Source organism: Petaurus breviceps, unplaced genomic scaffold (assembly GCF_028583685.1).
Source record: "Petaurus breviceps papuanus isolate PSGF00001 unplaced genomic scaffold, PetGlider_PUasm1.0 90825, whole genome shotgun sequence".
Lineage (NCBI taxonomy): Eukaryota > Metazoa > Chordata > Mammalia > Diprotodontia > Petauridae > Petaurus > Petaurus breviceps.
The window spans coordinates 5049588-5063911 of NW_027187353.1; the positions used below are offsets into that span (position 1 = coordinate 5049588).

General features: G+C 43.7%; 1 long non-coding RNA gene across 1 annotated transcript; it reads right to left on the reverse strand.

Moving 5' to 3' along the window:
* Window positions 1-12127: 12127 nt before the first annotated feature.
* Window positions 12128-13189, reverse strand: LOC138148686 (uncharacterized). The gene is made up of 2 exons (XR_011165119.1): window positions 13075-13189; window positions 12128-12275 (listed from the first exon to the last, which is right to left on the reverse strand). It is a non-coding gene; the product is annotated as an uncharacterized lncRNA (long non-coding RNA).
* Window positions 13190-14324: the final 1135 nt, after the last annotated feature.

Here is a 14324-nt window from a genome sequence, read left to right on the forward strand (position 1 = left end):
GAGATTCAAAAACAGGGGGCCAAGTAGAGCTGACTACAGAATGTTAGAAGAAGAAACCTTCAAGGTCATGGAGAACAACCCCAGAGTCACAGAATTTGAGAAGTGAAAGGACCTCAGCATCCATCTAGTTTAAGCCATGTCCAACACAGAATCCCCATTAAGGCAAGTCACTGAGCACTTATTGACCACCTACTGTGTACCAGGAACATTTAAGGACCAGTCCTGACAAGCTGAAGTGTGCCCATGGGAGGGGAAACCTTAAGAGCAATGCTTAACTCAGAGCTGAGAGGCACCTTGAAGGGTAGTTAGTCCAATCATTCTCCAGATGAGGGAAAAGGGGCTTTAAGTGATTTGTCCAAGGTTGTGCAAATAGAAGAGTCAAAATTTGAACTCAAGCTAGATTTTAAACTAGAAGGAAACTTATAGCTGTATTATCCAAATCCTCTTGTTTTATCGATGGAGAAACTGAGGCCTGCTGGAGAGGTGGAGTGATTTGCTGGATGTTACACAGGTGGACAGAGAAAGAATTTAAAATGGTCTCTTCTGCCTCAGAATCTTGCCTCTTTCCACAACCCCACACAGTTGTGAGCATAAGCTCGGATCCATCAAATCTGTTTTCTCATTCAGGAGCTGTCCGCCCCTTCTCGAGGGGTGGGGTTTAGAATCTCAAGTCAAAATAGGAGGCCAGGATTTCAATTATCTGTTCTTCCAGGTCATGACCGAGGATGAGTCACAGTTGGCGAGATGTTTTTCTCTAGAAAGGGTCCCAGGTCAGGAAGGGAAGGGCCAAGTTTAAGGGGCTTTCAGAGGACCAGGATGGGGGTGGCATCAGGAGGAGGAGGAGGTTGCCAGCCCCCCAACATCATGTCATGTAAATGTCACTCGAAGCTTTATGGTTCTCATCTCCATTGTTTCTCCGAGGGGGCCCTGCGGGATCTCATTAGAAATTGCAGGCGTGTCTCCACAGTTTGCCCCAGCTCTCCCTCCCTCCCTCTCTCCCCTTGCTGTCTTTCTCCTTCCTTTCCTCCCTATCCCATCCCCCCTTTCTCCCACCCCAGTTGAAGTAAGAAGAGGCTTCAAAGACAAGGCTTTCTCCTCCTCCCTCCTCCTCTTCCTCCTTTTTCTCTCTTATTCTCTTTCAATTCTTTCCCTTTCCTTCCCAGCTCTTTCTCCTCCTCTCCTCCCCTCTCTTCCTCCTCCTCCCCATCCTGAGAGGGGCTGGAATGATCTCAAAATTCCTCCGGGCTAAACGGGCTGAATTAATTCCCTCTCCATTTATGGCAAGAAAGAAAGAAATACCAATTCACCTGTGGCATAATTACAGCAGCTCGGCTCTCTCTCCTTCCTCCATTGTCTGCTCCATTAGGAGACTTTTATAGTTTCTGTATTTGTCAGGCCCAGGGTAATTTTCTCCCTCTCTTCCCCAGAAACTGGGAGGGGAGCAATTTCCCTCACCCCTGAAAGTCATTTTCCTGTCTCTCCAGAAGCCAACACCTGACACTTTAAGAGGGAACATGGTGGGGGGATGATGACTGGAAATTATAGAAATTAGAGCAGCTAAAGACCTAAGCAGCCATCTCGTCTGTCCCCCTGGGGGCTTTAGTGCATGGCCAGGGCCAAATCCTGCAGATCGACTTGTTCAGTCTTTCCCCTGGAAGTTGTCCCTCAAGGCTCTCTCCCAGCCCCAGGGGCTATGGACTGGCAAGGACTACAGGTTGGGTAGCCAGACCTCTGCTATGATCTCCTGGGGCACAGGAAGCACATACCAAAAGTCCCGCAACATGGCAGAGTGGGAAGGAAAAACCCCTGGAATTAGGGTGCTAAAATTTGGAAATAAGACAAAATGATATAGAATCCAGTATTAAATCCAATATAATCATTAGCTATGGGCAGTCAGTGATAGTTGGGGGTAGGGGGATCATCATAAAAGGCTTCTTGGAAGAGATAGCACTTGAAATGGGTTCAGAGTCAGGAGACTCACTTTTAACTCTGTCACAAATTTTCTGGGTGATCTGGGCTCAAATCTCAGTTTTACTACTCGATGTGTTTCTGGGCCTCAGTTTCCCTGTTTGCAAAATAAAGTATTTATACTAGATATGTTCCATTTCAAACATTCCATGATTTTGAATGAAATTTGGAAGAATAGAACTGGATTGAATTTATCACCCCTCTAAATTGTTGGGTGTTCACTATTAAAAAAAAGTGAGAGGGATTAGAAGGAATTGAAATATGCATAATGGATTCTTTTCACCCATTCAGAAGGCCCCTCTGTGAGGTAAGTAAGGTCAGGGTATTTTGGATATCCCTGAAAGCTAAAGGAAGATTTAAAAACTGATTGGGCCTCATTCTCTGATCATTCCTTCTTCCTCAACATTATATCCAATCAGTTGTCAAGTCTTATTGATTGGGCCCTACTTCATCTCTCACATCCTCTTCCGTCCACTCCTACTGACATCACCCCAGCTGTGGCCTTCATTGTCTCTAACTGGCCTAGAGTATTTTGGGTAGTTTTCTTGTGCTCCCATCCCACCCTACCTTGGATAATATTATTCTGCATACCTGCAGTATTGTTCTCCCCCCTTCCCCTGTAGAGTGTAAACTTGCTATTATTAAAGACTGTGCCATTATTCATCTCTTTATCTGCCATGCTTTAAACATATTAGGTGCTTAAATGTGTAGTTTAATAGATAAATTCTGAGGAATCTTTTCCTCCAACCCTCGCTCACCGCCAGTGGATGAATCAGCATGACTTCCTTTTGGCTTCCTTTAATCCAGGAGCTACCATCCTCATTGGACTCAAATGTCCTAAAAAATCCTACATAGACCCTAAGTCTTTGTTAACTGGATGTCTCCACCTTTAGAAGTCCACTAGGTCAAAGCCTAGTTGGACATTCCTTCACCAACAAGAGGAGAGAACAAACAAAAATACACAGAGAACAAAGGCCCATGAATGCCAAGTCTAAACTGGAGATAAAGGCCCAAGGCCTCTCTCTGTCTCTGTCTCTCTGTCTCTCTGTCTCTGTCTCTGTCTCTCTGTCTCTCTCTGTCTGTCTCTCTGTCTCTGTCTCTGTCTCTCTGTCTCTGTCTCTGTCTCTGTCTCTCTCTCTCTCTGTCTCTGTCTCTCTGTCCCTGTCTCTGTCTCTGTCTCTGTCTCTGTCTCTGTCTCTCCCCCACCCCTCTCTTTCCCCCCAGAGGCATCTCCTGCTAGACAGGAAAGAAAGCAAGTTGCCTCTATGAGAGTCTTGTGTCTGCCTCTAAATCTTAGTTCAGCAACCAATATGAGAAACTCCTCCTCACCACTACCAAACAGATTGAGAACACCACCTTTGCAAGCTCAGAAGGACAAGTGAGAATTGTATCTAAAGACCAGGATATACATGCTCATAAGGACTGTGCTTATTGGCCAAGCCCCACCCACTCAACACTTCTCCGCCCACTCGTTTCCCCTAAGTTGAACTGAGTTGTGTTGAGTTGGACTTCCCTCCTGGAGTACCATCTTGATGGAGCTTTCTTGGCTATTGTGCCCTGATGGGAAATACCTACATCTGAGAATCAAGATATGAGTTCTAGTTCCATTTCTGTCGTGCCCTTCCAAAGTCATCAACCACCAAGCATTTATTATACATCTTCTATGCACCAGATACTGCACTAGACTATGGAAACACAAAAACAAAAGCAAAATAGTCCCTGCCCTCAAGGAGTTTACATTCTATTGAAGGAGACAACCTTTATTTATTTTTAAATATTTATAATATATGCAAATGAAGACAAGTTAGTTTGAGAGGGGGCAACCAAGAAAGGCATTCTTCAAAAGGAGGGTATGGTCAGTGTAAAGTTATGGAGAAATAACATAGAATGTCATGTGTGAAGAAGACCGACTAAGCCACTGTGGCTGAATTGTGGGAGGGAACAATGTGATCTCAGGCAAATCACAGAAGGTTAGAATGGGTGCTCCAGGACTAGCAGGCACCCATTTTATTGCATACCCTGGCTCTCAAATTTTTAAAAGTGAAGAAGAGAGAACCAAATGCAGGGAGAGATCATTTGTAATTTTAATGGATTTTTTTTCCCTGACTTCTTGGTCTCCCAAGCCCTCTGACCTCACTGCTAATGAGAAACATACTCATCCCCAGGGGAGGAGGCGGACCCCCAGGGTGATAGCCCATCCATCCTAGGAGGTTGGCAGAAAGTGGGACAGCTCTCTAGAGAGATGTGGATGTGGGATCGTTAATAGAGAGCTGAAGGTGAATTGCTTCTCCTTCTGACGTGGCAAAAACTAATGTCGATCTGTATTCATCTGGTCTGGTAGGTCAGGATTCACTGACAGTGTCAGGAGAGGCTCCTCCTGCTTCCCGTGAGGCCAAACATATTAGCTAACTGGGAACTAGCCCCTTCCCAAGCCCATTCCCTGGTTGGGTTGATGGGAGGATAGGGCAGAAGGGAGAAAGGAGGAGAGGAAGGAGTGGAGGGCAAGTGGAACACAGGGACGCTGAGGAAGCGAAGGTTATACTCTCTCCATCTAGGTTGGGACCCAAGCCCAGAGCCTTGGCTGAAGTGGGATTCACTGCCTGGGTCCCTGACTCTCATTTTAATGTCAGCTCAATTTCAAGGACTCAGTCCCTATGAGTTCCAGAACTCATTACCCATTCCCCTAAAACTCTGACATCTGCTTTTACAGTGTGAGAGCCAGTAGAATAGGGGAAAGAATGCTGGGTTAGGAGGCAGAGGATTTGGGTTCAAATTTTTCCTGAGGTCTCCGAATCTCAGTTTCCTCATTTGTAAAATTAGAGAGTTGGACTAGGTCACTTCTAGCTCAGAAACTATGCACCTGTGGTCAAAAAAAAGTACTGTGTAAGAACATTAAACAGAGAGCAGTTTACAAGTCAATATAGTCCTAGGAAGGTCAGCTAAGAAAACAGAGTTTTAAGCCCTCACTGGCCCTATGTGTGACCTAGGGTGAGTCTTGGGGGTTTCTGCTTCCTCATTTAAAAAATGCAAACAATACTGATTTCCCAGGATTGTTGTAATGCTCCAATGAGACATTTGATGGGGAAAGTGTTGGGGGAAGAGTTAAATCCAAAAGTAAGGAGCCTTATTATTTACTTTCTTGATGAGTGAGGGCCAGGGTTAGGGATTAGTCTTTTAGTAGGGTTAAGACCCAGTCTTGATCTGTAGATTAAAGGATGGTTTATGGTGGGGGTTAAGGGTTAATCTGGGGCCAGGGTTAGGGATCAGTTTGTGACTGGAGTTAGAATCTAGGCTTTGGCCAAGGTTCAGGGTCTGTCTGTGGCCAAAGTTAAAGGTCAGCATATGGCTAGGGTCAGTCTGTGGCTGGGATTGGAGCTCAGTCTGTAGCTCTGCCTTCTTGGGCCAATAGAATAAATCTAATCCCTCTTCAAATGCAAGTATTTGGGGAAAATGGAATGGTTCTCTCCCTAGTCTTTTCCAACCCTTTCTCAAGGGGCATATATATCAATATGTGTATACATATGTATGTTACCTGCACGCATATATACTTAGATGCCAGTCAGAGTGGAATAGGGCCAGTGAGTAGTCCCTCTGCACTTCTAGCCTAAGTGAAATAGGGAGGTCCAGTCTTACACACACACACACAAACACACACACACACATATGGCATCATACTCAGAATTCCTGGGTTCAAAAGGAGGTCAGGTATATGTTATTATATTATATTATTATCATATATATATATATATATATATATATATATATATATATATATATATATATATATATGAGATAGCTTGAACCTGCCCAGGAGAGCCAATTGTTAAATTTTCATTGTGAAGATTTACAGAGAGCCGGTTGTGAAATATTTACCAGCTACGTCCCTGTCCTCAAACACCAGACTTCCTGGTCGCAGGGATTACAGAGGTATACCACCAAGATGAGTGACTGTATATTTATAACAAGAGTTTTCTTTTTCTTTTTCAACGAGGGAGAGAACAAAATGTTTAAGTGAAAAGAGTTAAATTACATTTTTAAAAATTGGAATCAGTTTCATCACTCAGTGAACTAGCTTTCCTTTCCTGCTTTTGTCAGATAAAAATTTGATACGCATGCACTTCACATCTTCATCAGAGCTGCTGATAAATCATTGAACAGGAGAGGTCACAGTTCTGTCTGACCTTCCCCCTACCTCCCCCCACTCCTACCCCAGGTTAGATTAGTGCAATACTCAATTCTCTTTTGGTATGATCTTTTAACACGTTATAAGTCTACCTTGCTACAACTATGGTCCAATGGAGATATCTCCATCTTATATACAAATTAAATACATATATATCTATATATATGGATATGTATATCCTAATGCCATATATATGGATGTGTATATAGATATTTTGATAGTTTGTGCATATCTATGTATATGTAAATATACATATATGTTCTGAGAGAATTTATCAAATATCTGCCAAAGTTTATATATGCTATTCTATAACATTTTCCTGGTCTGACAATAAAAAAAAGCAAGTCAGATTAATATGGCAGAATTTTGTTTTAGTAATCCCATGTTGTCTCCCAGTGATTACCATTTCCCTTCCTAAGTGCCCATAGACAATCTGCTAAATATTCTGTTCTAGAAAATTTCCAGGAGCTATATTCAGCACTAGATTTTCAGAATCTGCTTTCTCCCTCTTTTTGGAAATAGCTGATATTTCCCATGTCCAATCTTAGGGTACTTCTCTGTCCTTTATTACAGATTGCTAACTGGAGTCCAATAATCTCATCCCATCTGGATCTGGTGACATTAACTTATGGAAGGTAGCTAAGTACTTCTTTACTATCTTCTCACCAATTTAGGTTTTCTGTTCTCTCTTATCTAAGTTTGTTCTAACCTTTCCATTCTGAGGATCATTCACCTCATCAGAGAAGGCAGAAGAGATGTAGGATTAAATATTTCAGCTCCTCAAACCTAATCCCCAGGCTTGCCAAATTCCATTTGGAAGAGAAAAGTGGGAGTGAATCACCACCATATGGAGTTTCAATGTCTCCTTCAACACTCCAGCTCAAGGAAGGAATGGAGAAAGTGTTGGCTTTCTGGAAGGAGACAGTCGTTGGCTGTTGGGGGTGGTGATGGGGAGGTGGCTGAGCTTGCAGGAAGAGGGCCCTACATCTTCCCTTTCCCCAGCTAACCCCTGAGGTCACAAAGACAAGTCTTTCTGACCCCCAAATAACCCTCCATCCACTGCACCACCCTGCCCCAAGTGTCATGGGTACTTAGTATAGGATACCAAGGCACTATATAAATGACAGTATTATGGCAGAGGTCAGGGTGAAAAGGGTAATTCAGTTTGAACCATAGAACATGTAAATGGCAGATAAAGCTGATAGACCGTGGCCAAATTGTGAAAGACCTTGAAATCCAGGATCAAGAACATGAACTTTATTTGGCAAAGGGGAGGAATGAATGTTTTAGAATGGAGTTTCATGATCAGAACAATGTAGGAAGCAACAGAGTGACCTTGTGGACAGAGGGCTTGTATTTGACTCCTGGCTCTGATCCTACGGTCGCTTCACTGCTCTGAACTAAGGCTTACTCCTTACCAAAAGAAGGGGTCAGAATAAATAACCTCCAAGTTCCTGTCTAGAGGTAGCTCCATGGTTTCAGCCAACCATGCTTACCCTTTACTTCCCACTTCCACCCTGAGAAGTGGTCCAAGTGGGCCACCTCTACTACATGTCACAGACTTCTTTCTATCAAGTAACAATAAAGGGAATACCAATGACCTGAAATAATGCCATGGAGTTCTATTGCAGGGGGATGTTTGCCCCATGATGCCAAGTGCCTTGGGGACCAAGTTTAGAATTGGTGTTACATTAATCTAGCTAAGAGTTTGCTTGGGAGATGGAGTACCCAACTGTTGTGATCCCCAGAGAGCAAAATGAGGATCAATAGTGTGGAGGTGGGATAGGGGAGGAGAAGAGAGCTGGGAGCTGTCAGAAGAATTCCAGCATTCAGAACTGTCCAATCATAGAACAATAATCCTTGTGAGGTGTCAAGATGCTGGTCATGGGAGGTATCCAAGCAGAAATTGAATATCCTTTGGTCAGGAGTGCAGGTTTTCCTACATTGAGTAAAAATTGGAATAGTCTTCTACAGCATTTTCCTCCTCTGAGATTCTATGACACCAAGAATCTATATATCTGGGGCGGCCAGGTAGCACAGCGAGTAAGAGCACCGGCTCCAGTTTCGAGATGACCTGGGGATTGAATCCCGGGCTCAGACACTTAGCACCCACCCAGAAACACCTGGCCATGTAACCTTGAGCAAGTTACTTAACCCCAATTGCTTAGGCATGGCCAGGTAGCACAGAGAGTAAGAGCACCAGCTCCAGTGTCAGAATGACCTGGGGATCAAATCTGGGCTCAGATACTCAGCACCACACCCAGAAATAACTGGCCATGTAACCTTGAGCAAGTTACTTAACCCCAATTGCTTTAAAAAAAAAGAATCTATATATCTACTAGGCTAGGATTCTAATCCTCAGGAAATACAGTATGGCACAGTGGATAGAGAGATGGCCTCAGAACCCGAGAGATCTGGGTTCAGGTCCTACTTCTGACACATACTAGCTGTGTGACCTTAGGCAAGCCACTTGATATGTCTATGCCCCAGGCACTGTAAGTTATAGAGAAGATGCTGATCTGTATTAGTAGATAGATTTTCTCCCTGGGAACTACTTATACCAATGAAATTACAGGCCCATTCCAAAAACAAAATGAAATTCCCCAGGAACACAGTTACAAATTTGTGAAGTGGCAGTGGTGGGGGGAACCCAACCAAAAATCCTGTGCTGAGTCCTGGATCCTGGTCTTAGCTTCTCCAGAAACCTATTATTTTAGGGAAGCCTCTTCTTTCCTTTGAACCTGGGTTTCCCTATTTGTATAAGCCAGGAGTCTCGTCTAAATGAGTCTATCAAAATTTTCCATTCTGTGATTCAAAAGATCTCTTAGGGTGTGTTTCCCTTTCTGGGAACTCTTCCACTTATTACTAATGGTTTGGTGTTGACCATTGTCTACTTCTATGTTGCTTGTGGATAGGCTCCCAAACTTGGAATCTGGAATGCCTGGGTTCCAATGCTTCCTCAGGCACTTTACTAACTCTGTGACCCTGGGTAAGCCATTGAACTATTCTGTGCTTCACTTTCCTCATCTATAAAATAGTGGGGTTGGACTTGATGGTTTTAAGTTCTTTTATTTCTCAACATTTAGTATCCTATGATCTTAAGCCCTTACCTGGAGTCACCTGTTCATTGGCAACATAGATAACAGATGTGGAGAAATATAGAGATAGAACTTTTATAAGATCATAGCACTAATGGTTCTCCACCATAGAGTAACTGAAGCATTAGGTCCAACTTCTTTTTTCCCAAGGAAGTGCTCTGGCGTCTCTCCACCCCAGCCTTAGTTGAAGCCTCCAAGGTAAGATCTCATTTCAGCCCCTTTCTCTGGCTCCCATCTGGATGCAGAGCTTGCCAGTGGGCTGAGTGGGAGACCAAGCTGAGATTTGAACTCCTAACCTCTGAAACAGCTGAAGTTCCCTGCTGAGTCCCTGTGGCCCCAGGCCCACTCCCATGACACATTTCTGAACAGGAGATGGGCTTGCTTGTTTGGAAAGGTTGGATGGCTGGACTTCAGGGCTTTTGTGCCTCAGAAAGCATGAGGAGAGCAGGTTCCCGGAGGAGACTGCCAATTTTCTCCTCTATTAAAAAAAATCCTGTTTTCATCCATTTCTCTCACGTCATGCTGCTCAGATGTTCTCACAAGCTGAGGACATGTGGGAAATGTCTTTCCTGTGTTCCTATCCCCATGGCAGACACTCCATTAGCCCCGTCGATTTCGAACTAGAAGAGACTCCAGAGGCATCTAGATCAGTCCTCTCATTTTATGGATGAAGAAATTGAGCCCTGGAGAGGTTAATTGACTTACCCAAAGTCACACAGGTAGCTTGCATCAGAGGTGGAATTTGAACTCAGGTCCTTTGAACCCTGAAATCTCTTTTCATGACACTGCCCCTTTTAGGCAGGGTTGACCTTATGCATAAGCAGAGAAGATCGCTGATGACATAGTGTAATGTGATGGTTGATGAGAATCTTCCCCAACCCCTACCCCCTCCAAACCCCTGACATAAACCAAAATGTTGATCAGGGCTTGAGATCCCATCATTGTCAGTGGAGTTGTTATCAATCTATTATTACAGGATGGAGCTTCAGGAAGATCTGGCCTCATATATTTACTGTCTACATGACCTTGGACAAGTCATTTAACCTTTGTCTGCCTCAGTTTCCTCATCTGTGAAATGAGAATGATAATAATAGTGCCTATCTCTCAAGGTTGTTGGGGAGGGCATCTTAACTGTAAAGCACTTAGCATAGAGAATTATATAAATGTTAGCTATTATTATCATCATTTCATTTCTTTGGGCTCAGCATTGCTCTCCCTAGAATCCTCTTTTACGTTGTGAACCCCCCTGGAAGGAGGAGACTCCTAGCCGATCCCTCTGAATCCCAGAGGGAATGAGTCGATCTCTTGTTCTTCCCCTTGAGGGAAAATAGCATAAGGATGAATAAAGGGTATGATAGAGACAGATGTCATTGACTGGATTTTAATTGCAGGAGATCCATTTTAATTCCTGTGGGGGTCTCCCTGTGTCATGTCTGGACTATTGTGCCAGCCTCTTAAGCTGGTCATCCTCCCTTCTGTGCTTCCTCCACAATCCTTCCTTCTGGGCTAATCTTCCTAATGTCCAGCTCTGGCCATGTTACTCTCTCTGCTCATTGTTAGTCTTCTGTGTCTTCCCCTTATTTGCTGGAAAAAAACCCCAACAACACAACAGAAATTCCTTAACTAGACATATACAGCCCCCCCACAACTGAATACCAAGCTTCTCTTCCCCAGCATCTGTTTCCCTTTTTCTCTTTAGAGCTAAACTGTAGCTCTTACCATTACCTGACCGCATCCTGGAAATTCCCTTTGTTTATATCATTCTCTCCACCTAAAATCCTCTCTGATCTTTGCCTATCCAATTCTTTTCCAACCTCCAAGACCTCTTCCATTAAGGCTTTCTTGACCATCCTCTGTCAGAGATGTTTTCTTTCTCTTCTGAAACCTTCTGTGGTCACACCCTTCTACTAACATTTTCCACATTCTGCCTTGTACTGTTATTATGTGTGCTCTGGCCTCACCTCCCCTTCTATATTGGGGGCTCCCAGAGGTCAGGGATTGCTTTTAATTCATCTCTGTAGCCTCCAGAGTGCGGTGCTTTGAACCCAGTGGGCACTCAGTAAATGTTTGTTGAATTAAGTGGGGGGTGGGGGGGGGGGACCAGTACACATGGTTCTATGTAGGTCAGCCGCACCAGGAGAGAAACAAAGAGTGTCAAGTCTGAGTATGAAGTCTGGCTTAGATTTGGGTCTTGGTTAGGAGACCTGAGCTCAAATCTGAGCTCTGCTCCTTACTAATTCTATGACGACAGGCAGACGCTTCACTCACTTTGGCCTTAACGTCTATAATGATGAGACTGGATTATTTAATATAATAATTAATATAATAAACCTTTAAGGTCCCTGCCAGCTCCAAAGACTATGACATTAGGGTACTATGAAAAACCTCTTCTTTCCTCTCCAGTCCTCCAGGGTATAGAATTCCATTTTTGCCTCATTTTACTTCCAAGTCCAAAATCAGCACACCCATTTAGCACCAAACATTGTTATGGAGTAGATTTTTAAATTTTTGTTTAGGGTAGAGTTTTGTGTCTTTTTTTTTTGGATTGTAGTTTTAAACAAAGTTTTAGGGAGAAAAAGCCAAACATGGAGTGACCTCTCCCTAGTCATCATTATTTAAAGGGAAAAACTTTGGGATGGAAATTCCTAGGGGTACCTCTGGGGCAAGACTTGGGGCTCAGGATTGGAATTATTCCCCACAATAGAAACTTAATTCAGAGTCCTGGAGTGTTTAGGGTCTGCCACCTCTCTTCTCCAGCTCCTTTCTGTGTGTCTAGCAGGGAAGAGTCTGGGATTTCCCAGAAGTCCTCATTCCTTACCACTGTTATTGTTGAGTTATTTCTTCAGTGGTATCCAATTCGCCATGACCCCATTTGGGATTTTCCTTTCTTTTTTCTTTTTTTGCACTGAATATGGTGATTTTATTGATGGTACACAATACAAGACTCTAGGCTTCTCCCCCTACTACAGGGGTGCTTTGGAACAAGGATGTGAATGGGACATGGGATCCCTAGTGTAGGAACATAGCTTAGGAAGGTGGGCTCCCCAGTGGTGGAACTCTGCTTTTTGGGTGGGGATGAAGATCCATGGCTTTCTGCTTTACTCCTTGCAGGCCATGTAGACCATGAGGTCTACTACACAGTTGCTATAACCATACTCATGTCATACCAAGAAATGAGCTTGACAAAATGGTCATTGAGGGCAATACCAGCACCAGCATCAAAGGTAGAAGAGTGAGTGTTCCTGTTGAAGTCACAAAATACAGTCTGGTCCCCTGTGTAGCCAAGATGCCCTTCAAGGGTCCCTCTGATGCTTGCTTCACCACTTTCTTGATATGATCATATTTGGCAGGTTTCTCCAGGTGACAGGTCAGATCCACAACAGATACACTGGGAGCAGGAACACGGAAGGCCATGCCTGTGAGCTTCCCATTCAGCTCAGGTATGACCTTGCCTACAGCCTTAGCAGCACCAGTGGAAGCAGGGATGATGTTTTGGGCAGCACCATGCCCATCACACCACAGCTTACCAGAGGGGCCATCTACTGTCTTCTGGGTAGCAGTAATGGCATGGATTGTAGTCATGAGTCCTTCCACAATGCCAAAGTTGCATGAATGACCTTGGCCGAGAGGGCCAAGCAGTTGGTAGTACAGGAAGCATAACTGACAATCTTAAGGGAATTATCATATTTCTTATGGTTCACTCCCATCACAAACATTGGGGCATCAGCAGAAGGGGTAGAGATGATGACCCTCTTGGCTCCACCCTTCAAGTGAGCCCCAGCCTTTTCCATGGTGGTAAAGACCCCAGTGGACTCTACAACATACTCGGCTCCAGCATCTCCCCATTTAATATTGGTGGGATCCCATTCCTGGAAGATGGTAATGGCTTTTCCATTGATCACCAGCTTCCCATTCTCAGCCTTGACAGTGCCCTTGAATTTGCCATGAGTGGAATCATATTGAAACATATAAACCATGTAGTTGAGGTCAATGAAGGGGTCATTGATGGCCACAATATCTGCTCCACCCGAGGTGAATGCAGCCCTGGTCTCCAGGTGCCCAATACAGCCAAATCTGTTGATTCCGACCTTCACCATTTTGTTTCAGGGATGAGACTGAAGCGGCAGAACCTGGCACTGAGCTTGGGAGAAAAGCTGAAAGCCCCATTTGGAATTTTCTTGGCAGAGATTCTGGAGTGGTTTGCTATTTCCTTCTTCAGCTCACTTTAACAGAGGAGGAAACTGAGGTAAACAGTGTCAAATGATATTTCTAGGGTAACACAGTGAGTAAATATCTGAGGCCAAATTTAAACTCAGGAAGAGGAGTCTTTCTGACTTCAGGCCCAGTATTCTATATCCACTGACCCACCTAGCTGCCCACTAACAATCTGGTTTCTTTATGGAGATGATCCCAAACCCATCAGGACCCTTTGCAATGTGGCTTTCTGACTTTTGTAAAAATTTTTTTTCATTTAAAATCCATTTTCATTTTTTTTTCAAGCAAATGATCTTTTACAAATTTCCACCAATAACACCCAATATAATAATAAAGTGATGGTAAATGCTTAGATCTTGGAACCAATCCTGTGAATTTGAAAGGACCCTGTGTTTGACAGAGGAAGTGTTTGCTCTCAGTCTTCATTTAGGAGAACTAGAGAAGAGAAACCTCTGACCAGGTAACTGGCAGGGTGACATTGATCTGTATGATCAATGAGAAAAAGGATTAGAGTTTTCTATGCCAACAACAATGGTTGTCAAATGTCCCAATATTGAAAATAGGACCTATTCTATTATGTGGAATGATAATCTATTAGCAACCGGAAGCAATAAGAGAGAGAAAACTGGACTGGGAATTGGAGAACCTGGGTTCAAACTTGACTCTATCACTTGTCATCTGAGAGACATTGGGTTAGTCACCTAATGTCTCTGGTCCTTAAATTCATCTGTAAAACTAGACTAGGTGGTTTCTAATCCATGAAAGGGCTTTCTTTACAACCACTCCTTGAGGTAGGTAGAATGACTGTTATTATTTCTATGGATGTATGGGAATGAAACCTCCTTGAGGGCAGGGACTGT